Source organism: Narcine bancroftii, chromosome 11, assembly GCF_036971445.1.
Source record: "Narcine bancroftii isolate sNarBan1 chromosome 11, sNarBan1.hap1, whole genome shotgun sequence".
Classification (NCBI taxonomy): domain Eukaryota; kingdom Metazoa; phylum Chordata; class Chondrichthyes; order Torpediniformes; family Narcinidae; genus Narcine; species Narcine bancroftii.
In genome coordinates this window covers 75,138,639-75,165,086 of record NC_091479.1, presented here as the reverse complement: position 1 = coordinate 75,165,086, position 26,448 = coordinate 75,138,639, and the positions used below count along the sequence as shown (strand labels likewise).

Genomic DNA, 26,448 nt, shown 5'->3' with positions numbered 1-26,448 from the left:
TGACCAATTTCAATATGGTTAATGCTATCTTGTTACAGGCAAATGGTTTTGCATAGATCAGCATAAACAAGCTACATTTTTCTGCTGAATGCAGGATTAGGGATCACCATAATAGACTGAGCACTTTCAGCATTTTGTTTAGTTTTTAGTTTATCTTTTGCTTGATCTCTGCTCCTGCCATTTGATTATTATTTTGAAGCTTTTCAGGTGATGAAATCTGACCACCCTTACCTGCTTACTTTTGTAAAGGAGTAATTTTCTAGTATGTTGTATTAAAATGCTGAAGTAATATAGTTTTGACTTTAACCTTTGATAGCAGCAGTGTGGAAAAATATGGTATAAAACTTGCTTTTCATTGGGTTATATAAAATTTATGCTAATTAGCTACATTTTGGTTCCCACTGATATATTTGATAATTAGTGAAATAATTAGAAAATTATGGATATGTATGTGAGCACTGAGCAATACCAATTGATTTTTTTCCTAATTATTGTCTCAATTAAATATAAAATTTTATTTAACTATGTTTAACTATTTTTCTGAAACTAAGGTAAATCCAAGTCCAAAAGTCTGAACATGTATTCAGAAATACAATTTAATTTATGTAGTTGATGATATACATACGCACTCGTGATTAAGTAACTTAAAGACTGCATGTACTCTTGTGAGAATTCAATTTGGTTAAGAATGGTGACAAAGAATTTGATTTTCGAATTAGTAATTGTAGTGATTACTTTTTAAAAGTATATTTGTGATTTAAAGCCTTGCAACTCTTTCCCCCCCCCCCCCACACTTCCCACCCCCAACAACAGCATTAGTGCTCACAAAAGAACACTGAACCTTACAAAAGGTCCTTCAGCCCATGATGATGTGCTAACCCGTAAACCTCATCCACACCAATCCATTCCTTTCCTACCTCACATTCATAATCTCTTGAATCTGTTCTTATCTAGGAGTCTTTTAAATGTCCTGTTGTACCAATCTCCTCCACCACCCCAACAATGCATTCACCATCTCTCTGTATATATTTTTAAAAAAGAAACTGACCTCTGACATGTCTCCTAAACCGCCTTTCACTCACTTTAAATGGTAGTTCATTCTATTGTACTTTGGTCTGACCATGCTTTAGACTTTTTAAAAATAAATTTTGAAATTGACTTGAAAATTTTAATCCTCTTTGCAATGTGTATGTTGTTACTAGCAACACTGTAGTGACGAACTGGGGCTACTTTGACCTCCAAATGCACTACAGATCACTAAGAAAGATGGGTGCATTGGATGCTTCAGAGCATTATCATTTGGAGGTTTCCCTTGAGTTGGAAATATTTTGTAATTTCTTCATTGCTTGGTGTATATTCTGGACGAACAACCCTTTGTGGTTGAGAGTACCCAAGTTGCTTGAGAGAAGATGGGGAAAGAGGACCGGAAATTTGGGAAGCTTTGACAAAGTCTGAGAAAGTGGGAAATTTAAGGCTGATAAAATAGGCAATGTTTTGTTTGGAGCCATCACAGTACGGTGTTTTAAAATTGTAATTCCTGTTTTTATTACCTGGGTAGATGGTGGCACAGGATATGTAAACGAGGAGCTTAACATGTGGCTGAAAGAATAGTTTGGGAGAGGAAGGACCTCTCTACCTTCAGTGTCTGCTCATTAAATGATTGTGAACGAGCTGCTTCACGCAAAGGATGGTTGGGATGTGGAATAAGCTTCCAGCAGAGGTGGTTGAAACAGGGAGGTTATTTACATTTAAGGAAAGACTGGATAATTACATGGAGGGGAGAGGATTGGAGGAGTATGGACCAGGTGCTGGTCAGTGGGATGAGGAGGGTGGGGATTTGTTCTGGCATGGGCTCATAGGGCCACACTGGCCTGTTCTGTGCTGTATATGGTGATATGCAGCATTGGGATAATATATATAAACTGGGCTGGGTCTGGGGCTCTAATGGAAAGGATAAACTTTATGTTTGTGAAGATATAAGTTGGAAGTGTTACACTTAAGAGAGGAAGCATTTGTAGCAAGAGAGATTTAAGTGTTAGATCTATAGTCATAATGGAGATGTGCTGCAAGTTAACCCAAGGCTGGGAACATGGGTGTTTTGGAAAGATAGACTAGAGGATAAAGGAGGTTGTGGCACTGATAAAGGAGACATAAGATAGTAGTTGAAATAATTTTGATGTAAAAAATGAAGCATTTTGAGGATAAATTAGAAATAATGATGCAAGAAAATTTTAAGTTGAGCCGTGAAACCAAAAAAATCTCAAGAAGGGGGGTTGACTTATAAGCTGGATATACTTTTGAGACCTTAAAATCATCTCAAAATTGACTCTCAATTTGGCGAACAAGTCGATCCCTGAAAAACTAAAAGGAAACCTAACTGCGACAGATTTTCATTTAAATGTTTATTGAAAACAACACAATTAGAACTTTTTAAGATCACTATCATTGCAAAAAAAATCCCAAAAACCCTTCAATATCACTCTTGCTGTCATCATCTGAGGCAAAGATGGCTGCAAGCATGTCCAAGCTTTCACTGTTTAAACAGTCATCATATGGGTCCTGGTCTGTATCTGATGAGGTGGTTTCAGCTTCATCGTCAGTGTCTGATAAGGCATAATCTTCTGTGCCATCAATTGCACAAGAGATCTCGCACTTTCTGAACGATTTTATCAGTCTCCTTTCACTTTTGTCTCATGCCTTGAGCACGAAGCCACACAACCTATTGAGTGATGGAGCACTCATTGGCCTGACTTTTATAAATTATTTCTGCACTCTTCATCTCTGTATTCCATTCATCGTGCATGTAGTCTTTGTATGGCTCGTTCAAGCAGACATCGAGAAGTTGCAATAGAGATGCCAAACCACCTAGGACAACTGCCATATTAGTGTTATGTTATGCTAATCTACTTTTCTTTAAGTGGCTACGAAACGTATCCCAGACAAAAACTTTGTTCTTTACGTAAAATGCCTGGCCACCTGTTCCATATGTTATCTGTCTTCAGTTTAACTCCATTTTCATCCATCCAGCTTTTCTCATGAAAATGTACAAAAATACCTGGAGGGAATTTTATTTTCAATTTAATTTTGCATTTGAAGATCACAATGGGTCTTAACTTTGTTCTGTCAGCTATGCATGATAACACCACAGTAAGCATGGTTCTTTCATGGCCTGTACTTCTGTTTGCACAGTTTTAACATCTTTCTATTTGCCTATCATGTCAAAATTCATAGGTGTTTCATCCATGTTCCTAATATTTGCCAGTGCAAACTGGTGTTTCTGCCAGTAGCAAATAATAAACTGGTGAAAATTTACAACTTTATGATCAAGATCTTTTGGTAATTTCTGAGAGATTTGTTTTTTGCTGCAATACCTGATTTTTTTTTTCCTGTTCATGAAACAGTTGCACTAGCCTACTATATAGCTTCAAAGTCTTTACTGAGGACTGGGTGCGACTTTGCCTACTGCAGTGCAAATGCTCTAATTTTAATTTGGGTGACTGGTAATCTTGCCCCTGTTCATGTACCCATTCTGCAGTGTTTTTCTAACTCTGGCCAATGGCTAATTCCACTTCTCATGGAATATTGCCTTTTTGGTATTTTTCTTAGCCTCCTCTTTCTTCCTTCAATCTCTTACCAACTTCTCATCCAATTTTCTTGCAGCAGTACAATTGTTAATTTTCTTTGGCATTTTGATCACTTTCGATTTGAAACTTGCTTCAAACTTGTGTCGTGTTTCGATGAACACTCCGTGGTAGTGATCACCTCCACCCAATGCCCAGCAGGTCCATGCACGCATAGAGCAAAGAGAATGTGCAACTAACAGAGCATGCACTCTGGCATCGACTTGTGCACTGGTCATCAGCCAACGGCCAATCTCTGGCATCGCGATCTTTCGGTGGGGGGGGGGGGGGGGGGGGAGTCAACCTATACACTGGTCGACTTGCCAGTCCAAGCAGCCAGAAAACTATGGATCTACTTGTATGCTGGGTATACCATAAAAGCCTTAAAGTCAGGCAGAAAAAGAGGGGGTTGAGTTGTATGCCAAAATATACCGTAGTTTTTCTTAGCAGTGGATTTAGATTTTTCAGCATATCGTTCAAAAAGAATGTCAAAAGACATTAGGTGCAAAGAACATGTCAAGTTGCCCAGAATGGACTACCTGAAGATTGAGAGAATTTTAGTAACAACCAAATGATTAATTGAGATAGATTGAGTGTAAATTAGCAAGAAATAAAGGTGGGAAAAAAAGAGTAACCGAACTAAATGTCCCCTGAGATGAGTTGAGAGAATTAAAAATAGGAATAAACAAAGTGTCCAGACAGTGTGAAAGACATTAAAGGTGTATGAAAGTTGATAGGAAATTATGGTGGGAGAAACTTGAAACTCATTTTCACTGGAACTGGGTAGACATAACGGAACAAGAATGACAAATCCTCAGTCTCATTGCCTGAATCCTTTTGATTCTGAAATACATAGGTTATGAAATTTCAAGATCCCCTGTTTTCAAAAAGAGTTTGGAAAACTGGGGGCGAAAAAAAGGAAAATGTGGAAATATAGAGCAATAATCTTCATGTCTTATTGGCGAAGAGCTGGGAGTATGTTATGAAGTGGAAACAGAACAGTTAAAAAAAATAACAATATAGTTATTCAAAGTATTTTTCTGAAAGGACAGTAATATTTGACAAACAATTCTTTAAGGATGTAATGAGGTAAGGAGAACCATTAGATATTATTGGATGTCCTAAAGGCATTTGATAAGGTGGCCATAAAAGGATACTTCACAAAATTTATTATTGAGGGTAATATTTTTAGCCTGAATTGAAGATTGGTAGAAAAGAGTCTTTTTGGGTTGGCATAGTGTAATTGGTGGGCTGCCACAGGGATAAATGTTTGGGGTCAGTAAGTTCAATACTGACTTGTCTCTTGACATTCCATGATCACAAATATTATGAGCAACTATTTCACCAGATTTTTGGGTTGGTTAATACTACTTCAAAATGTGCTCGTCATTATTTCATTCAGTTTAAAGTGGTAACATTGGGCTCATATTTGCCTGAATTTTTTTCTAATGTTATTCAGCACCTTCACCATGTCAGGTTCAATCAGTTGGTTGAAAACTCACTGCTTGAATGGTGTTTCCTGGGATCTTATAAAACCACTAAGTCTCTTATGTCAAATTTTACTCCATTTTCCACACCTGGCCAAGGGCTACAATATAGTAACAAGCATAGATGTACTTTACATTTCTCTATGTCCAAAAGTGAAATCAATTCTGAAGTACACACCAATAGCATCATGAAGAAAGCCTCTACTTCCTCAGGAGTTTGCGGAGGATCTAGTGGAGTTGTTCAAGTGAACCGGTACGGACTTGAAGGGCCGACATGGCCTGTTTCCGTGCTGTAAACGGTTATATGGTTTCTGCCATTTCAGATTCATATTAATGATTTTGCTGAGAGGATTGTTAGTATAATTATCTGTTTGCTCATGAACCAAATGATGGGTAGATAATTTGAGCAGCAGGGAGAACAGTCCAGGGGGATATAGGTAGGTTGAAGAAAGTTGATAGATGGAGAATAATTTGAGATTTATTGGTAGAGGCAAAAAAAAGGCAAGTTGACACTAATGGGACTATTGAGTAATGATGTTGAGAGATCTGTGTGAACTTGCCGAAGAAAGTTACTGTACAGGTAAAGATGATCGGAATGAAATTATTTTGATATGTCCAAGTTTTTTTTTACTCAACAGTGTAAATAATGAAGATATTTTCTTCAAGGTGCAGAAGGATTAACCTAAAATTAAGAAGAGACCAAGGATATGTTAACAGTGAGAAGAGGAATTTTCTTTGGGTGTGAATACTTGAAGTTCACTCTACCAGAGACCATTGAATAGTAAATTATTGCATGTTTAAGCCTTGAAGAAATTTCTTTGGCCATGGAAAATTGTGGGGATTGGGCATAAAACTGGAGTTGCCAACAAGAGATAAAACTTAATCACACTCTAGTATTTTAACTTGAATGTCAAATTATTTGTACTTGTTCTGTTCTAAATCTTCAACACTTGTTTTGCATCTAAGGTTAGATATGATTTACTTTTCTCTGTTCTATCCTCAACTTGGTTTAATGAAGTCATCCTATTTCACTTTTCTAATATTTTTATTCCATTTCAGTCAGCTTCCCATTGAACCTGCATTTTATTCATATCCTTCAGTTGAATACAAAAGCAATTTTCTGTTTGCAATCTGAGGTTTCACTGCAATGTTTTGGTTATATTTTTGCGTATTGTACCCTATCTTCATTCGATTTATGGGCCTTGTCAACTTGTTGTTCTACTTTTCATACAATCCTGAACTCTTCAAGCACCCTCTTTCTCCATTCCTAAAGGAGTTTATTGCAATTCAATCTCTTATTTTCTCTAAACCAAGCAGTGGTAGACTATATTGAGTCTGCTACATTCAGTAGTATTCATGACTGATCCTGCCCTGTTCCTGTATCCTCATTTCCATAATTTAAATAAATGTCTGCCTTGAATAAACTTGTGCAACAAATACCTCTGATACAGAAAATTCCAAAGCTTGACAACTGTATGAGTCTAGATATTCCTTATCCAACTTTAAATGGTTTACTTCTTTTTGGGCTCTGTCCTATAGCTTTATACTCAACAAGCTGAGGAGATGTCTTTTTGGCACCTGCCTGTTCACTCCCCTCGTAGTCTTGCATGATTCAATATCACCTCTGATTCTTCCAAACTCCAATTGGTATAGGCAGGTCTCAATATCTTTTCATTGATCCATCTGCAGAATCAATTTAATGCATCTATGCTATTATTGGTTCCAACATTCTCTGGCTTATCACCATCTTCCCCTACTTTCTTTCTCCTATATTGAATTTAAAAACCACAGATTTTTCTCACAAACTTGATGTCAACTTGTCTATTTTGATCCCTTCATCATTTTTGATTTCTCTCACAAGGTCATTCTTCTCCTGCCCTCTCCCCCTCACCCAAACCCTGAAGTGAACTTTATTATAGGATTTCTACCACCACTGGAATCGCTATGGCTTTTGGATCTTCAAGAGTAATTGGAGATGGGCAAAAAATACTGGCCTTTCCAGTGACATTTTGAAAACGAGCTGAATATTATAGTTTTCTGAAAATAGCTATGCGGATAGACTGGTTAGTGAAGAAGACATTTAGCATGCTTGCTTTCATTGCTCTAGGCTTTGAAGCTAAGTAGTCTGCAGGGTTACTTCAACAGGGTCAAGCAGCATCAGCAGAAGAAAGGAGTAAAACACGAAAATCTGCAGATACTGTGGTTGAAATAAAAACAAAGTTGGAGAAACTCAGCAGGTCAAGCATTGTCCTTTATATAGCAAAGGCAAAAATACAAAAGTGGTCGATGTTAGGGATGAACTTGACCTGCTGAGATACTACAGAAATTTTTGTCAACCTTCAGATTCTAGTGTCAACAGCAACCATTCTCAAAGGGAGTCTTACCCACCTCACCTCCATCTCCCAGAGCCACAGCACATTTAAGTAAAAGTCTTAAATTTCTTTCTGCCCCGTGTAACATGAATATTTTTTGGTTTTTTATGTCGTCGGTAGGAAAAGTACAGAAGAAATCAAAACTTGACTGCTTCACAGGGAAGGTGGCCCATGAACTTTGAGCAGAGTTCTAAGGGGACCATATCCAAATAAAAGGTTGAGAATGGCTGATCTGCAACATCGTGCCTGCCTCTATTGGGTAATGGAGTTGGGATGTTGCATTATAGCTGTACGACACCATGCTGAGGCTACATTTGGAATATTGCGGACATTTATGGATGCTCAGCTACAAGGATATCATTGAGCTTGAAAGGGTGCAGAAAAGATTCAAGTGAGTGTTTCCAGGAGGGAAGGACCTGAGTTGCAAGGAGAGGCTGGGACTTTTCCCTGGAATGTTGGCAGTGGGGAATTGTTACAGCTGTATACAAAATTACTGGAGCTTGGATAAATTGAATGGTAACATTCTTTGTTCCCAGGTTAGGGCAGCCCAAAAATAGGAGCATCCGTTTAAAGTGAGAGGGGAAGGATTTAAAAGGGGGGATAAACCGGCAAATGGGACAACTGGTTGGCATGGACTTGTTTCTGTACTCTATGGGTTGATGACTCTAATTGTATTGATGACATGAGGCAAATTTATGGTATAACTGGAGTTTGGGAATTGTAATTTTTTTTGGTAATTTATATTTGAGTTTGAATTTTTGCCTTTTGAATGTTTTCTGTTGTAATCAGGAAATATTCAAAATGTAGTCTATCTGGCTGTTGAAGTACAAAGGCCTTGAATCCCAGATTTAATTTACAATTCCTATTTTACATTTGTAATTTGGAACTGGAGTAAAACTGAAAGTGAAGGATGATGAAATCAGTGGTGTGGATTACTCACTGATGATGTGAGTGAAGCCTCCAACAACAATGTCTGCATGGACATGTTTATACAATCTTGGATCTACTTTGAAGTTTTTTTTTAAAAGAAAACAGTTTTATTTCCATTTCCAGCCATCATTGTAAGGATCATATGAAGATCCTTGATGCAAAACTGTGGTCAGTGTTACTAATTGCATGTTGTATTTTTGCACTTTGACTTTAAGTGTGAACAAATTACAATGGCATTGAATTTTGCACATATGACTGAGAGAAAATGTCTATCTTTTTTTAATCTTACTAAAACTCCGATAATTGGTTGATGTTGCTGGCTTTGGAATAAACTGGTCTTGCAAGTTACTTTTGCTCAGCAGTTTGTTTAATCCATGCCAATTAGCTTGTATTTTAACAAAGTAACACATTTTATTAATAGGAGGCTCAATTTTACAGAGAACTCTACAGTCACTTAGTTTCCTGTTTATATTTTAGCAATTCAAGAATATACTAATTTGTTTAAAGTGGAACTCAATGATGCAAAAAGATGTGGATTAATATTCTTGAATCATAAAATTTCACCAAGAACTTGTTTATCATCCATTTTGTAGAATACTGTAAAATCCTGTCACATCTTTATAAGCCTAAAGATTTAATATGTAGATGTTTTAAAGTCTAACATTCTGCTTTTACATAAAAAATTGGTAGTCTTGTTTGAATAATCTTTGAGAATGGGCTTTTACCTTGTGGAAGATACCTAGCCTATAGCATTCACAAAAAATGCACATTTCTTGAAAACATATGGAAAGAAATGTGAAAATATGTTAGTGTTAGATAACAAATATAGTTTCAATGTTCTAGATTTTGAGAATTTTTTTTGTTCTCATGGAAATAATTTGGCTTAATATTTAAGATCAATAATGGAAAACATTTCACTCTTTATTTTGGGGGGGTGGTTTTTTTTTATATATTAATTTTTTTTTAGTGGCCGTATATATGGGGGGGGGTTAGACTAATCTAAGTTAGGTCATTAATGTTGTGTTGTAATAATTACTTTATTTTTCATTTTCTTTAAATGTAATTTTTTCTCTTTTATTCATGTGATAAAATCTTTAAATAAAGTTAAAAAAAATGATGGAAAACATTGTTTTAAATGGTGGGATGAATGAATTCTGGTCGTTTCTTTCCCCCTTTATAATGTGTTAGCCAAACCATTGATTTGAGGTTGAGAAGGCCCTACTTTGGTCGGAATAAGATCCTCTAAATTTATATCTATTCTGTCAACTAGAAAGTTGTCTGGCACGAGCACCTTAAACCTAAGGAAAATGTAAGAAAAATTGAAATAGGGGTTTATGTTGAGGAAACATTTAATTTAAACGATCCATTTGGATAAATAGTGAAAAAAAAACTTCAAAGAAAAACTAAAGAATTGATATTATTGATCCTTCATATATTCCACCCAGATTAATTAAATACAGTATTTAACATCTTTGTAACAGCTCAATCATTAACATCTTTGTATCAGCTCAATCATTGATATTTCATTTTGTAATGTTATCTGGGACATTGAACCTTTTGGGGGGTGTGAAATAAAGCAGAATCTGCAAGTTTTATAGCAAAGTGAGTGAAGGAAGCATTATTTTGCAAGACCAAATATACCTAGGTGGAAAAAGATGAGTGCTACAAAATGCAAGTTGTTAATGAACCTAGTTGGCTTCCTTTATGTAAGTGTTGATTTCTGGATGATTGTTCAGTAAGACATTCTACAGATCTGCTAATTATGGAGGTTTTCCCCCTTAAAATATTATTGGGTCTCCCAGCATTTTTATAATGTACTGAGTTCATCATAAAACTAACTTTTAAACTTTTTTGTTGATGAAAATGGATGAATCTTGCTGATCTAGACCCATGTTGTCACTTCACTTCCTTGTGTCTGGAGTTGCTGGTTCTTGTGCAGAGAGACTATCTTGCTCATCTGAAGGATTCTTGATGCTAACTGTGTGGTCTAAGACTTGGACTCTTGGCATTTTAAGAATTTTGTCTTGTGTACTGAATAAGTCCTTTCCCAAAATACCCTGCAAGTTTTATTTTACATTGAGGAAATCCCTGCCTTTTTACAAGTGGTCAAAGCAAAATTGTTTAAAATTATTTTATAAATGTACAAACAATTCATTTCTTTTAAGTGTATTAAAATTTAAATAAGCAATTATATTTTGCTTGCTTGTTTTGCCTATGGCAGAGAAAAAGAAATTTTGTGTATGTCCTATCTTTGTATTATATGACAATAAAAGGAATCTTGATTTTGATCTAAAATCAATTTTTAGAAAATCCTAAAATGTTATTGAAAACATTAAACAAGTAATGAAGGGGTGGGGGGGGGGGAGAACTTGCCTTCCCCATTGCTACATAACTGCAGTCCTACAATTGAGAATGATGTTAATTTGGTTTTGTCAATTCCACCAGTATTGATGCAGGAGAATCTGATCAATAGGCCTCTGCTGCTGGGCACTTCATGGAATGTGGTGACAGTGTATTGATGGATGTGGCGCCATCTGTTGTTCAGTAACTCTACTGAACAAGTCACAGATAGGTTGACATTTAAAGAGCTGAAAGTTGACAGTTTTCTACAGCAACTGCAGATGGACAATGAGCAGTCATGTTTTCGATGAAATTTTCAAAATATATAAAGTATTCTTCAGCATTCCATTGTTTACTGGGGAAAAATGAAAAGTTAAATAATCAGTCTTAACATAAATATGAATACATTTTTGGAATTTAGATTGGTTTTGTGACTTGCAACCCAAGAAGAACTGTGAACTCTGAGAAGAGACAAAAAAAATTGGGAACTTTCAACAGGTGTATAATATTTGAAGACTTGAGAAAATAAACTGTGTAATACTTTAATGCAGCAGAACATGAAGTTATCAGTGTTAGTACAAACAATGACAGAAATATCAAAGGGCTATATTATGATTTACCCTAGATTTCACACACTTGCTGGATTCTAATGTATTCAGGCCTTTGCAAAAAAAAACATGTGATACCTATACCTGGAAAAAAAGTAGATTAAGAGATTAACTTTAGGAATATCAGCAATCAAAGGATTTTCTCTTTATCTCTCTCTCACACACACACACATTGTACCTCTCCATTCATTCTGAGTTTCTCTAGCATTGTGTTTTTACTTCAACTACTGGCTTCTGCAGGCTTCTGTGTTTCACTCTATTCTTTTGGGCATGTTCCCTGCAACAGATCATGGGCCTTGTGCATTTAATCTTTAAAGAATGCCTGATTAATCATTGAGGGTTTGTAATGCAAGTAATGCTGATTTGATCTGTTAAGCCATATTTCCTTCAGCCGTTCAGTCCATGATGTGGGTTTCTATTCCCTTGCTATTTTTTCCTTTAAACTATTCTCCTGTCATCATGCCCTAGGTTTTGCAATTTATACCTTGGAGGTAATTTAGAGTAGCTGTGTAACGTTAAAAACTTGTACCTCTTTGGGAGGTTGGAGGAAACCCAAGCAGACAAGGAAATGTGAATGTTTCTTCACGTGGCATACTCGGTCAGAATTGAATCTTGTTCACTAGTGGTGAGGCAACAGTTCATCTAGCTGCTGTATTGTGCTGCTTTATTCTTGTTGATTTGTATCCAGCTGTTTAAAGACTAAACAAAGCTGGTATGTAACTGGCTAACCTCTACATGATGGAACACTGCATACAACTTGGGCTTTCTTGCATTACATAGCTCTCCTTTGATATTGCATTTGTTGCTGAAACCAAATTTGACCAAGATTCAACTGGATAAACTGATTTTTTTTTCATTGTTTAGTAACTGAATACTGTTTCTCATTTTGTGGCAGGAAATTTTTGGGAACATTCTAATCCATTTTTACTCTGATTCAAATCTAAAAATGAAGCATGCAAGCCATGATTTGAAGAACTTTAAATTAATAATTTTTTGGAATGACTATTGAAATGCTGTCAAATTTACTTTTCGTGAGCTGGAATAATTTTCAGTTTATCTAGTAACAAGTATTCTTCTTTGGCTTGGCTTCGCGGACGAAGATTTATGGAGGGGTAATGTCCACGTCAGCTGCAGGCTCGTTTGTGGCTGACAAGTCCGATGCGGGACAGGCAGACATGGTTGCAGCGGTTGCAAGGGAAAATTGGTTGGTTGGGGTTGGGTGTTGGGTTTTTCCTCCTTTGTCTTTTGTCAGTGAGGTGGACTCTGCGGTCTTCTTCAAAGGAGTATTATAGGAAAACACCATCTCAAGCTGAAGTTAGACAGCTCTGAAATTTTGCAAATATTGAATATATAGTCATTCCATAGCTTTCAACTAGCTTCAGTTTAGAAGTACAAATCTGCCAAGATACTTCGCTGTTTGCTTAATATCTTCAAAAATCATCCATGAAATTAGGATGGTAGTTCATTTGAGTGTAATTGTTGTATTTGCAGTGTTTTGAGCAAAGAAATAATTAATCTGCAGCAAATAGTCGAGACCACTACCTTTTCTAACATATGGCAGTTGTTAAACCAATTTCCCTGAAATCCATCTGATATATGATAAATACATAATGAGATGTAGGACCTATTAGTGGGATAACAAATCTCTGACAATGAACAAACAAAGATCTGTGAGAAAATGAGATGACTGTTCATTCGTGTAAATTTTGGAAATTTTACACTTGTATAATGTAGACAATGAAGCCAATCAAATTTTTGCAAAACTAAATGAAATATTTGGCGTATAATGCAGTGACTATGAAATGCCAGTAGATGGCATTGTTTATATACATTCAGACCATATGTATCAGCTATAATGGCAGTACTGTACTTTGAAATACAGGTACTGTAGATTTCTTGATAAAGTAAAAAAAAGGATTTTGTTTAATACAAGAAAAATAAACATACATAACTGTTTGGAGATGTGTGGAGAAATAAAATTAAAAGGGCATAACATGATTATTCCTTGAAGGGCACAGGCTCGAAATGTCGCAATGTATCTTTGTCTCCTATAGACGCTGAAAGATCGAGTTCCTCCAGCATTTTGGTATGATTTTTTATTCTGTGATATCTGTCCTTTCATTGGCAATTTCCAGTTTTGGAATGCATTTTGTAGTGCAATGGAAAGCAACCTCTTGTTACTTTTTGATCTTTCATTTTATTAAAAGTTGTAATGGTGAGTTTCAATGGTACATGCTGTGCATATTGCATCTGTTTAACAGTGTTGGATGCTGAAACAATATGTTTTGAGTTAATACACTATGGAGGTATTAATGGTAGTGTGTATTTTTTATTGACCACCGCCAGTGGGCTGATAACGCCTCAAACCGTGCATCTTGGCGCCTCACAGTTTGGCGGGCAGCAGCCTCCTTTGAAGAAGACCGCAGAGCCCACCTCACTGACAAAAGGCAAAGGAGGAAAAACCCAACACCCAACCCCAACCAACCAATTTTCCCTTGCAACCGCTGCAATCGTGTCTGCCTGTCCCGCATCGGACTGGTCAGCCACAAACGAGCCTGCAGCTGACGTGGACTTTTTACCCCCTCCATAAATCTTCGTCCGCGAAGCCAAGCCAAGCCAAAGACAGTATTTTTTATACAGTTGTGTATCCTATACCAAGGTTCTGATAGCTTTGTTCAGAGCACTGGCTTTGTAAAACAGGGGTTGTGAGTTTGTTCCTTGCTGGGGCCTCATTTCTGTGATGGGTGCTTGGCAAAGTGGTAACTCTCTGTCTTGCAGTAGACAAAAGTTGAAGAATTTCATGTATGTTGCATTCTAAATATAGTATTACATGATGATAATGGATGCTTTACCTTTTTCCCTATCCTGATTTAATGATATGGTTGCAGTACTTATTAAAGTCATACATGCTGCCTGATGTATACAGGTTGAGTATTCCTTATCTGAAAAGCATGGGACCAGAAATGTTTCAGATTTTGGAATAACGTGTACAGGATAACTAAGCCGCACAGTAGCATCAGCAGAATACAGTGGAAACCCAATTTAAGGTGAATGCAATGTAACACGATCAGTCGGTGAACCCCTTTTTTCCTCTTTCCAGAATTGAAATTATTTTCAGATCAAAAAGGAACGCACCGTTAGAAGACGAAAATCTTTTTCAGTGAAAGATGAGCTTCACGCACTTGATGCAATTAAGGATAAAAGTCAAACCCAAGTTGCATGAGACCTCAACGTATCTGAATCAACACTTCATGGCTAGAATTCTCAGGTGGATGAGTTTCATGCGTTGCTTTGGAAATTTGAAGAAGAGGTGGGGCTAAAGGCCAAACGCATAAAGATAGTGAAAGATGTCAACCTCGATGACTCTCTGTATGAGTGGTTCGTTCACGTGTGCTCAGAAGGCCTTTCAATTTCTAGGCCTATTCTCAAAGCTCAAGCAGAGAAGTTTGACCAGCTGATCAATGGAGAAATCTCACAGCTCAAAGTTAGCAATGGATGGTTAGACCAGTTTAAACACCATCACAGAATTTCTCAAGTGTTAGAGTCTGGAAAAATTAGCTCAGCTGAAAATGCCACTGCCAGCGAATAGCTGGCAGAACTAAAAATTCTCTTAGAAGAAGGTGGCTTCATCGAAGAACAAGTGTACAGCTGTGACAAAACAGGCCTTTGCTACAAGATGATCCCAGACTGCGCACTGTCTAGGAAAGATGACACCATCGACATGAGGGGTTCAAACCACGCAAAGATAGCATGATATTGTTTTGTAAGTTAAAACTGTTCATAATTGGCAAAATTTCGCTTGTCCCACTGTTTCCACCATGTCAACGTGAAGTCGTTACCATTTGAGTACACGCATAGCAGCAATGCTTGGACGACCAGTGTCATCTCTAAGGATTGGTTTTATATTTGTCCCTACTGTCTAAACTCATTTGCCTAAGCAAAAGCTAGACAACTGTCCTACCCAGCTGCCAACTTATTAAGCCACAATGGAAAGATCCTAGTTTCTTTCCTCCCAAAGAACACTGAAACTAAGATCCAGCCCCTAGATCAGGGGATCATCTCCGTGTTCAAGCAGAATTACAGGCATGAATTAATTAGTAGAATTGTAGACGAATCAACAACACTGGAAGACTATCTGAAAAGCATGAACGTTAAAGAAGTTTGCCACTTGGGCGGGAAGGGTTGGGGAGGGGAGGGGGGAAATGCTTGGAGAAGGGTCTGGTTCCATCTTTTTCATCATGAAAATCCAGCAAAGAAGATGATGAGCAAGAATTCTAGGGCTTCACAGATGAAGAGGTGGGTGCCCGACATATGAGCATCTGACAGACTCCAAGATAGTTGGTAATGTCACTATAGCACTGAACCACAGGAGCCTCCACTCCCATCCCCCAAAGTGTCTGAAGCCATTGAGTATCTCGAGGCTAGCTTATGTTGGCTGGAGACCCAAGATGTGGACCATGTAAAAATCCTCCAGCTTGGTAGGATTTTGGATTTCGCTTCCGCCAGCGACCTGCTGCATTCAGGCAACAAGAACTCGATTTGCTTTTTTAAGAAATAAAATGATGATTGTAAGAATTAAAAAAGATGATTGCAAATATATAGGTATTGTGCACATGTTCTATATTTTTTGAAAATGCTGTTTTCGTGACCCTGATTTAGCACGATCCTGCTTTTCTTGTGATCTGATTTTTAAAAAAATAAATAATTTTTTGCCACCCAAACCATCGCGTTATAATTGGTTTCAACTGTACTAATATCAGCTGTTAAACAGCAACAAACAATGGTAGGCTTTCAGTCTCCATGATGCTATTTTGATCAAAAGGTTACAGTACACCATATTTTTCAATGCATTGTTGATGCTGGTCATGTTACACTCAAACTTGGCATTTTAAGTGGAGATGAAAATAATGTTTTGTACTTGGCAAAAAAAAGCTTGATCTCTGCTTACAAAAGAAGATAACTGCAGCACCAAATTCAGGTCTATAATCTTTTATCCAAAATTCTGGAAATTCCATTTTTTTCCATGGATGTCGTCTGCACACCAAAGCTTGCTTTTGGTGCCAAACCTGATCCGATGTGACCCACCCCGTCCAGTGCTGTCTCTGTGCTCCTACCAGTCAAAAGTGTCTCTGCTGATCACGAACTTTGAAAATGTCAAAAAAAAATTACCTCTGGGTAATAGAGAGAAGCAGTAAAAGACGTGTGTCAATATTGATAGCCCAGAAAGTAGTTACGGCAGAAACTTGATCGTGGTGTACCTGTGCGGCATCTTACTGAAGATTATGAGGTGAGAACTACCACCAGATGTGACTTTAAGAAGCAGAAAGATGTTGAAGTTTTAGTGACAAATGACCAGAAATATCCTTCCCCCAGCTCCAGCACTTCCATCCTATCCAGGGAACCTTCTAGTTGGAATGTCTTTATTTTCTGTAATCTAAAATCAGTGCATTTAGTTAACATAAGGCCATTACTATTCTATTATCCAAAAAATTCTGAAGTGCCTGGTCCCAAGGGTTTAGGATAAAAGATTGTGTACCTATACTAGAAATTCTGCTGGATAGCATAAAACACTGAGTAATGCATATATATCTGGCAGTAACAGTGGTTGGTTACAGTGGCGCCCACTTGTGGCATCATGTTGGCACCCAGTTTTGGATTTTAAGTATTTTGGAACTTCAGATAAGGGGTACTCGACTGTATTTATTGATAATCAGTGTCTGTTTAAATGTTACAGAAGTGCATCCTCCAAACACATACATTAATATGTCTTAGCACAAACTCTTTGAATGTGTTTTGTTCTGACAATGTTCCATTCCATTTGAAATTTTAAGTTAAAGTTATCATCAATGTTAAAATTTAACATTGGCCCACATGTGTAAAGTTACCAGTTTTGATCAATTTGGAGTCGCAGTCACCATTCATTGCTTCTTGCAAACATGCCCAATGACCCCCAAAAAAGATTTCTTTCAAGGAAGCAGGATTAATTTGAATGTCATTTTGCTGGACAGTATGCCAAGTTAATTTGTTAGTTTCTTTAATATTAATCTACTGAATTGTTTTAGAATTGGAACTTACACCATGTCTTTTTCTTTTTTAAAAAAAAAACCTTTGGTTGCCAGTCAAGCTTGCAAGGATAAACATAAGCTATTCTTTGGATCCATTTAATATTTCAGGTGGCTAAGATGTCAAAAGGCCAAACCATGTGGACCAGGAAGTTGTCAAAGTTAGCTTGTGTAAACTGACTTGTATTATGGATACTAGAATTTTTTTATAATGACTTATTGCTTCATTTCAAAATACAATTTTTGATTCAGGTGTTGAATTGGCTGAAATTTTAAAAATGCTGAAATGCATCGTAAAAATAAATTTTTAATGTCAGGCTTCAAATATAAACTGCAAAACAGCATGACAAACAATTCTGATTATTTGATTACCTGTTACTGAACAGCATCTCAGTGATGGGGAACATCTAATGTCTTTTGCAATTAACAATGGAAAGCATAAATATCACGTAGCCAGTATCATTCGTCTTTTCATTGAATTAAACTGATCCTCTTACCTTGGAGGCATGCAAACTCACTTCCATTTACTTTCATGCTTGTAAAATGTTCATTTGGATGTATGTTTGCTATTTATTATGGGACTACTCTTGTAATTTGCAATGAGTTGATAACTTCAAGCTGATGCTATTTTTTAAAGATGATTTCAGAACTATGGAAAGAAGTCTGGAAAGTGGAAGTACTGGATTGCTCTTGGATTTTTAAATTGTTTGGGCTAATCTTATTTGCCTGTGTTAAGCTCATTCCTCTAACTTTTCCATGTGCCTGCCAAAATGCCTTTTAAACATTATTATAGTACCCATCTTAACCAATTTCTCCAGCAGATCATTTCATATACCCACTTTGTGTTTTGTGAATAAGGTATCTTTTAAATCTTTTCGCTCTCATCTGAAATCTCTGCCCTCTAATTTCAGATTCCCCTCTCCTGGGACAAAGACTGACTTTATCTATGGATCATGATTTTCTAAAACTGTACCAACTTTCAATGCCCAGTGTATTAGGCACAGGAGCAGTGATGTAATGTTACAGATGTACAAGGCATTGAGACCCCACTTGTTGGGTACAGACTGGTCACCCAGCAAGAAGAAAGTTATCATGAAGTTGAAAAGAGCAGGACAAGATTCAGGAGAATGTTGACGATGTCATCTCCAAAATAACTCTGTTGAATTTGTGAATCATAATTTCCAACACACATAGTCATGCTTACTACCCCAAACAGTCATTGCCATACCAAATAAATGTAGATTCTGTCCCTCAGATTCTTTGACAGTAACGTGCCAATTAGGGTTTTTAGACTGCAGGCAGGTAATGGCATGATCAAGGAATTTTGCTGCTACAGGGGCAGTCTGAAAAGGAATGTGCAGGAATTAAAAAAAAAATTATACTGACCAAAATACACACAAACATTTCCTTCTTGAATATACAGTCATTTTCTCCCCTTTTCCCCCCCTCCCTTCCCTCCCTCCTTTACCCCCCCCCCCCCCCCCCCCCCAGACTGTTCCACTCAGGTACTTGCAGTCTAAAAAGGTGTCCAGTGTGAACAACCACACAGGCAGTAATAAAATTCTTCCCTCCCCCCGGGGGACATAGTGTAAAAAAGAACATCAATGACTGATGTTCACTGGAATGGGCTTCCCTCAATTGTCCTTCCAGATTTTTGAACTGTAGGCACATTAGTCACTCTCCAATCTTCTGACATGTCACCCATATCTAATGATGATGCAAATAGCCCTGCCAGAGTTTCCTCTTGGCTTTCCTCAATGCCTCTGGATATAAGTGTTAAGGCCTGGAGATTCGTCTATCTTTATGCATTTTAAGACCTCCAGCACCACCTTTAATGTAGACTATCTAATGACTCCCAAGTTCCCTTTCCTCTATTGATTATTTAGGACCAAAGACTACTTTATTGTTCTTTCCCTTAATTTTTTTTCCTGAAGGATTTAAAAAAAGAAAGTGGATTCTCTTTAATCTTAATTGGTTGAGCTGTCTTGTCTTCTCTTTACCTTTTTGATTTCCCTCAACTGAACTCTGGCTTCCTCTGTAGACCAGTCATTCTCACATTTTAGGTGGTGGGGGGGGGAAACACAGACTGATATTATATTTTGTTAATGTAGTCTTTAGAAGGAAAGTATGTAAGAAATCAACTAAATTTGACTGCTTAAAGCAGAGTCCTATTGGGGGACATATGTTAAGAAATGCTGCTATTCACTCAAGATTCACATCTCGCCTATCAAAAAGTATTTTTTTGACTGAATCATCAATATCTGGTCATCTAGGGCCACCTAATCTTGCAACTTTGCCCTTCACACCCTATCTCTTTTTTAAATGTCTCACACTTGCCTGATCTTCTTTTACCTGCAAACAGCCTTTCTCCAGGGTCTGTAGGCTAGATGTGGCCATCTTGACTTCCACGTGCGAGTCTTCGGTTGGCGCATGTACAGGAGTTGAGCGTCTTAATGATAATGAATTTGCGCCTTTAACTCTTGTGCACATTCCAACCAAATTCCAATCATGAACTAAGCATGCACCAACTGAAGACTCATGGGAATCAAGATGTCTACACCCAGCCTACAGACCCCAGGACGCTGACCAACAAGGTAAGTATGCACATTTTGGCTCTTGCATGCCTTGTATCCCTGTTGTAGTTCGTCAAATGTAACATAAATTTTATATTTTTTTCTTAATTTTTTGAAGCAAATTTTTGGTCTTGTATGTGGATAGTTGCATAGGTTGCAAGTTGAGGGGTATCTATTTTGAAATTTAGACATTTCAACCAGGGCAGCATCAACTGGCTTCTACTTGATCAAGCATAATTGTATTTCAACAACATCCCTGATTCATGCTTCTAATCTCAAGAATGCTCAGGGATCGACCTGGTGAATATTTGTTAAACTGCCATTTACCCAAAAAAACCCTTCCAAGGTTTTGGAGATCGGAACTAAACATAATATTCTAATTCTGTTTCACCAAGGTTTTGTACAGAATTGGAGTGAGACATCTTGACTCTTACACTTGTATTCTTTGAAATGGGATTCAGCATTTTATTTGACTTCCCAATTGCTTGTTTGTCTTAACATGTATTATAATAGATTACATGCAAGTTAAAATGCAAGGACACCTATACCATCTGAACCTTTTGTCTTTTAACCAGAAAAAATGCTTTTTTAAAAAAAACTGAAGTGGATGATCTTGCATTTTTCCTGATTGTATTGAATCTCTGTCCTTGCTCATTTATTTAGGCTGTTTAGCCCAATAGCTTTTCTGTGACTTCCTCATAACCAATTTTGCCAACCAGCTTTGTATCTATCTTTGACAGTCTCAGACTGTCTACACTTGATCTGCTGATCCAAATAATTGATCCAGTACAAATGCCTACAGGTCCCAGCTTCCCAACCTGAAAATTGCCAGTTTATTCTTGCTGCTTTGTCTGTTCATCAAATCTCAGTTCAGTCAGTGCATTGTTCATGTGCTCTTAAATTTATCTGTTTTGTTTGATATTTTATTGAAGATCATCTGTGGGTCCAGACACACCACTTCAACTGGTTCGAAAACCACTGAATTGATCCTAGCTCTTCCGTAAACAGAATCTAGGATATATTTTAAAAATATTTTGTTTGGTTTACAAACATATATCAAATATGCATCTTTTGCATAAAAAAAGTCTCCTTACATGTAAAATGAGTTTTTCTTAAAAAATACAAATTTTTCATAAATAGTTATATTAAAATAACAAATGCTATTTAAACATATTAAACTTGTCGAATAAAACAAAATTTTCAAACAATAAACATTCTACCCCCTCCCCCCAACTTTCCCTTCCCTTTAACACAAAAAATTGACGAATATTGTGTCTTTCCGTCTTTTGGAGCTTACAATCTTCATTCTATTAAAACATTTATAATCGAGGGAAGACAATGAACTTACAGGAGCATTATTGTGCTTGTGCACCCACATAATTCAAGTATGGTTGCCAGATCTTGAGGAATACATCATGTTTGTTTCTTATTTCATGTGATCTTTTCCATAGGTCTTTTCTGATATCCATCATGCCAGAGCAGTTGGTGTATCTGACTTCCATGTAACTACATGGAAGTGTGTAGTTACATATTTCTTGGCTACGGCCAATGCAATCTTAAAAGATTTTGAAACTCTGAGGTTATTGCTAATATCTATAAAATTTTTCAGTAAATATAGTTCTAGGTTTCCTGGAAAGTTAACTCCAGTTATCATTGTTAAGTCTTCTGATATTTCTTGTTAGAAAGAATTAACTTTTGTACATGACCACACAGAGTGGAGAAATGTTCCTTTCTCTATTTCATATCAAAAGCATCTATCTGATACTTCTGGTTTTAATTTGTGTAGTCTTTGTGGAGTCAGATATAATTGATGCAAAAAGTTGTATTGCACCAATCCATACAGTGCATTAATAATTGAGGTTACCCCATCTTTGCACCATTCAGACCAAGATTGTTCTGCTATACTTCCTGCCATATCTGCTTCTCATCTTTCTCTTGATCTTTGTAATCCAGGCTTTTTCCTTTTCATTTGTAGGACATAATATATTCGGGTAATAAATTTGGATATATTATACATCCATAATGTGTTTTCTAATTCACTTACTCCTCAAGGAGTCATGTCATTTCTCCAAATTTCTCTTAGAAAAGCCCTTAATTGCAGATAACAAAGGAAAGTACCATTTGGAATTCCATAGGTTTGCTTCATTTGTTCAAGTGTCATTAAGACACTGTATTTTTGACCGATCCCCTTAGTACCCATATATTTAGAATCCTATTTCCAATTATCATGGGTAGCATAGGGTTGTTACATAATTGGAATCTTAACAAAATTCCAGTTTTCCTTCCTATATTATTAATAACCTGCCAGATTTTTACCATATGAATCAATATAGGGTTTGGTCTTTTTCCTAATTTATTTTAAATTTCATTTATAAATAAAATCCTTAATCACTGTTTTATTCATTCATTGTCATCCCATATCCATTCATTTTAGTGGGTTTGTATCGAAGAAAGATGCCAAAAATCTTAACTGTGCAGCTAAGTAATATTTTTTTAAATCTGGGAGTTGCAGTCCCCCTGGATTATGATCCCATGTCAATTTTTCTAATGCTATTCTTGGTATTTTATTATTTCATAGGAATTGTCTGACTAAATTAGTTATTGTCTTTAAAAAAATTTTTGGTAAATTTATTGGTATCGAATTGAACAATATTGGATTTTTGGCCTTATCTTCACTTTGATACAATTTACTCTCTCTAACATTAGGGGCATGTCCTTCCATTTTTGTAGGTCTTGTTCTATTTTCACCAGTGGGGAGAGTAGTTCAGTTTGTACCAATTACACAAATTGTTATCATGCATAATTCCCAGATATTTGATCCTTTGATTTTTCCACTTGAGTGGAATTGCTTTATATTGTTTTCCACTTGAGTGGATTGCTTTATATTGTTCATAATCATGATTTGTTAAAGGTAGAATTTCACTTTTGTCCATATTTATTGTATACCCTGATACTCTTCCATACTTTGTTAAAGTTTCCTGCAATTTTTCCAGCGATCTCCTGCGTTCAGATATGTACATTAATATATTATCGGCAAACAAATTTATTTTGTGTTGACCTTGACCAACTTCGAAGCCTTTAATTTCAGGATTGCTTCTGATTATTTCTGCTAGTGGTTCTATCGTCGTAACAGATAGAGCCATGAACAGAGGGCAACCTTGTCTACTTGATCAGCTTAATGGGGACATTGATGGCTGTTGGTTATTATTTTTGCTTGTGGTTTTTGATATAATGCCCTAATCCAATTAATAAATCCCCATCCTATTCCCAACTTTTTCAATGTTTTATACAGAAAAGACCACTCAATTGAATGCTTTTTCTGCATCTAATGTTACTACTATATTAGGATCCTGTCTTGATTGGGCTAAATGTATTATGTCAAACAATCTGATGCTTGTCTACCTTTAACAAATTCCACTTGATCTCTGTTGACCAGTGCTTTTGCTATTATTTTATAATCTGTGTTTAATAGAGATATTGGTTAATAGGAAGAAGTTTTAAGTGGATCTTTATTTTTTGGTAACAGTAATTATTGCCATTGATAGAGAGTCAGGTGATGCCTGTGTTTCTACTACTCACCCCGTTATGTCCATGAATGACAGCATTAGTAAATCCTTAAATTCTTTGTAAAACTAGAGTGGAAATCCATCTTCGCCCAGGGCTTTACTGGCTTGAAGAGTTTCTTATTTTTTCTCAATTTTCTCCCCAGTGAAACTTAAATCCAGTTCTTGCCTATCATTATTCAGTTTCGGGAGTTCCACACGATCTAGAAATTCCTCTATTTCAGTCTCATCTCCTGGCGAGTTGGACTTGTATAAATTTTTATAATATTGTCTGAATGTTTCGTTTATTCCTTTCTGGTTATATGTGACTGTATTGTTTTCCTCTGTATAGCATTTATTGCTCTTGCTGATTCTGCAGTCTTCAATTTCCATGCCAATATTTTGTGTGCCCTCTCTCCTAATTCGTAATATTTCTGTTTTGTGTTTGTAAAGTGTTATACTGAATTTTCTTATTTGCCATTGTTCTATATTTGTCTTGTTTCCCCATTCTTTTATATTTTTTCTAATTCTCCTATTTCTTCAATTTATTCACTTAGGCACTAAACACTTCTAATCTTTTTTGTGAATGAAATGATTTGACCTCGTAGGTTTGCCTTTAAAGTATCCCATATCAAAAAGCAATTGTCAGTTGATACTAAATTTATTTCACAAAAAACTTCAGTCTGTTGTCTTTTAAATTTTTTAAAATCCTCCCTTTTTATCAATCGCCACCTCTGCATACTTTCTTGTGTCTGTGGTATTTGTATTTTTAAGGTAAGCGGTGAATCATCCAAGTATAATCTGCGTAGGTATTCTGTTTTTTCTACTCTATCCTTCGGATTCAATGATAACAAAAACAATTCTATTCTTGTATGTAAATCATGCATTTTAGAATAAAATGAGTAGTCCCTTTCCATGGGATTGGATTGCCTCCATACATCCATCAGATTTAAATTTTTCATATTTGAAAGAGTTAGCTTAGCTCTTGCTGACTTGTCAAATATGGGGTCTAGACAAAAATTAAATTCCCCTCCAATCAGTATATTTTGCCCTCCCACTATAGTTTTTAAAAACACATTCTTCATAAAGACCTCGTCATCATAATTTGGAATGTAAATATTCATCAATGTCCATGGTTCTGAATAAATTTTGCCCTTTATCATTATATATCTGACCGCTTGATCTTGAAATATTTTCTATAACGTGGAACTTTTTTATTTGATTAAAATAGCTTCTCCCCCTGCTTTTGAATTAAATGAAGGAAAGCCCTGTCTCTTGCCCCCCCCCCCCCCATAATCGTTTTAGTTTATCATGTTCTACTTTTGTGAGATGTTTCTTGGAGAAATAAATCAGCTTTTTTATATATGTAAGTATTCTTTTCCTCTTGACCATTCTGTTCAAACCATTAACATTAAAACTTATAAATTTCAATGTCTTATCCTTAGCAGTCTTTTTGTAAATTCTGTGCAAATAAATATGTAAACAGTTTCATGATCTGTGCCCTCTCTTGAAAAATTGTGCAACCTCTGCTCCAACAGTGACATAGACAGCAAGTCGCTGAGGCCCACGGACAAAAATAACCCGCTGAAACCTCCAGGGATGAAGAGTAACCCCACCCTAAAGCTCCATCCTTAAAACTAAACTCCCCTGCTGATGACTTTACCCCCCACCCTTAAGCCAGAGTTTGAACCAGGCTATTACCTTTTTTCCACTTTCCGAGCTCCCCAGGAGCTGTAGATTGGATGAAACTTTGACATTTCTAAATATAATTAAGACGACCTTCACAAAAAATAAAACCTTACTGGGTTCTTAAAATATCTTATTTATGGTAGTTTTCCACAGTCAACTTTTTTGTATCTGCTTTCTTTTCTCTTCATCTTCATAGTTGTTGAGTGAAGTCTTCTACCTCTTCTTTCATTTTAAAGAATCTTCTATTGCCTTCTGAGATTTCCACTCTCAAAGTTGCTGGGTACAACATCGTATATCTGAAGTTCTTTTCATAGAGTTTCCTCTTGACCATGTCGAACTTTCTCCTCTTTTAGATTACCCCATTGCTGAAGTCCTGAAAAATAACATAATCTCTATTGTTCCACTTTATTGGAGAGTGGGTATTTTGTGAATGTTCAAATGCAACTCTCAAGATTGTCTCTGACTTTGAAGCTTAGTAGCCTTACCAGAATGGGTCGAGTGCAGGTTTCACCCATTCTCCTTGGTCCAAGCATTCAGTGAGCACATTCAATGTGGACATGATCGCTGAGTTTATCAGTGTGAAGGACTTGAGGAATCCAAGGCTCGAAAAATTTCATAGCATCTCTGCCTTCTATAACTTCTCTTGGGCCAACTATTCTCACATTGTTTCTCCAACTGAAGTTTTCCATATGATCAATTTTATTTAAAAGAAGTTGCTTGTCTTGTTCGGCTTGTTTTTTCAGGTCTCAATCTATTTATCATGTTTACCGAGATCTCTCTCCGAGCTATCCACTCTTTTGGATAGATTGTTTATTGCTTCACCCATATATTTCACTGAAGTAGTGAGCTCTTTCATAGCATTTTTCACACATGAGAACATTGTCTCAGTCCTTCAAATTCTTCCAAAAGCATTTCCATCTCTCGCGTTTGTTTAGAAGTTGAGACGGCTCCTCCCACACTGTCTGTTGAGGTTGCTGGTGAAGCCGGAGCTTCTTTTGTTGTTGGTCTTGGCTTTTTTTGCACGCGATCTTCCAGTTGTCTTCGACATTTCTTATTCAAATGTTGAATACACACTTTTTCAAGCAAAAAATTTTATTAGAAAACACTTTCTGATCATATTTTAGCACTTTCTCAGAGAGCTTGGAAAAACGTTTGGTCATCCACTCAGCATGGCCATCTCAGAATCTAGGATACTTAATATTCAGATGACAATGGGAGAAAGTCA

General features: G+C 36.6%; 1 protein-coding gene across 7 annotated transcripts in view; it reads left to right on the top strand.

The window, feature by feature from the left end:
* The window catches only part of phf21b (PHD finger protein 21B), a 110,813-nt gene that overhangs the window by 5,038 nt on the left and 79,327 nt on the right, over nucleotides 1-26,448 (top strand). The gene's annotated exons all lie outside the window — the stretch shown is intronic.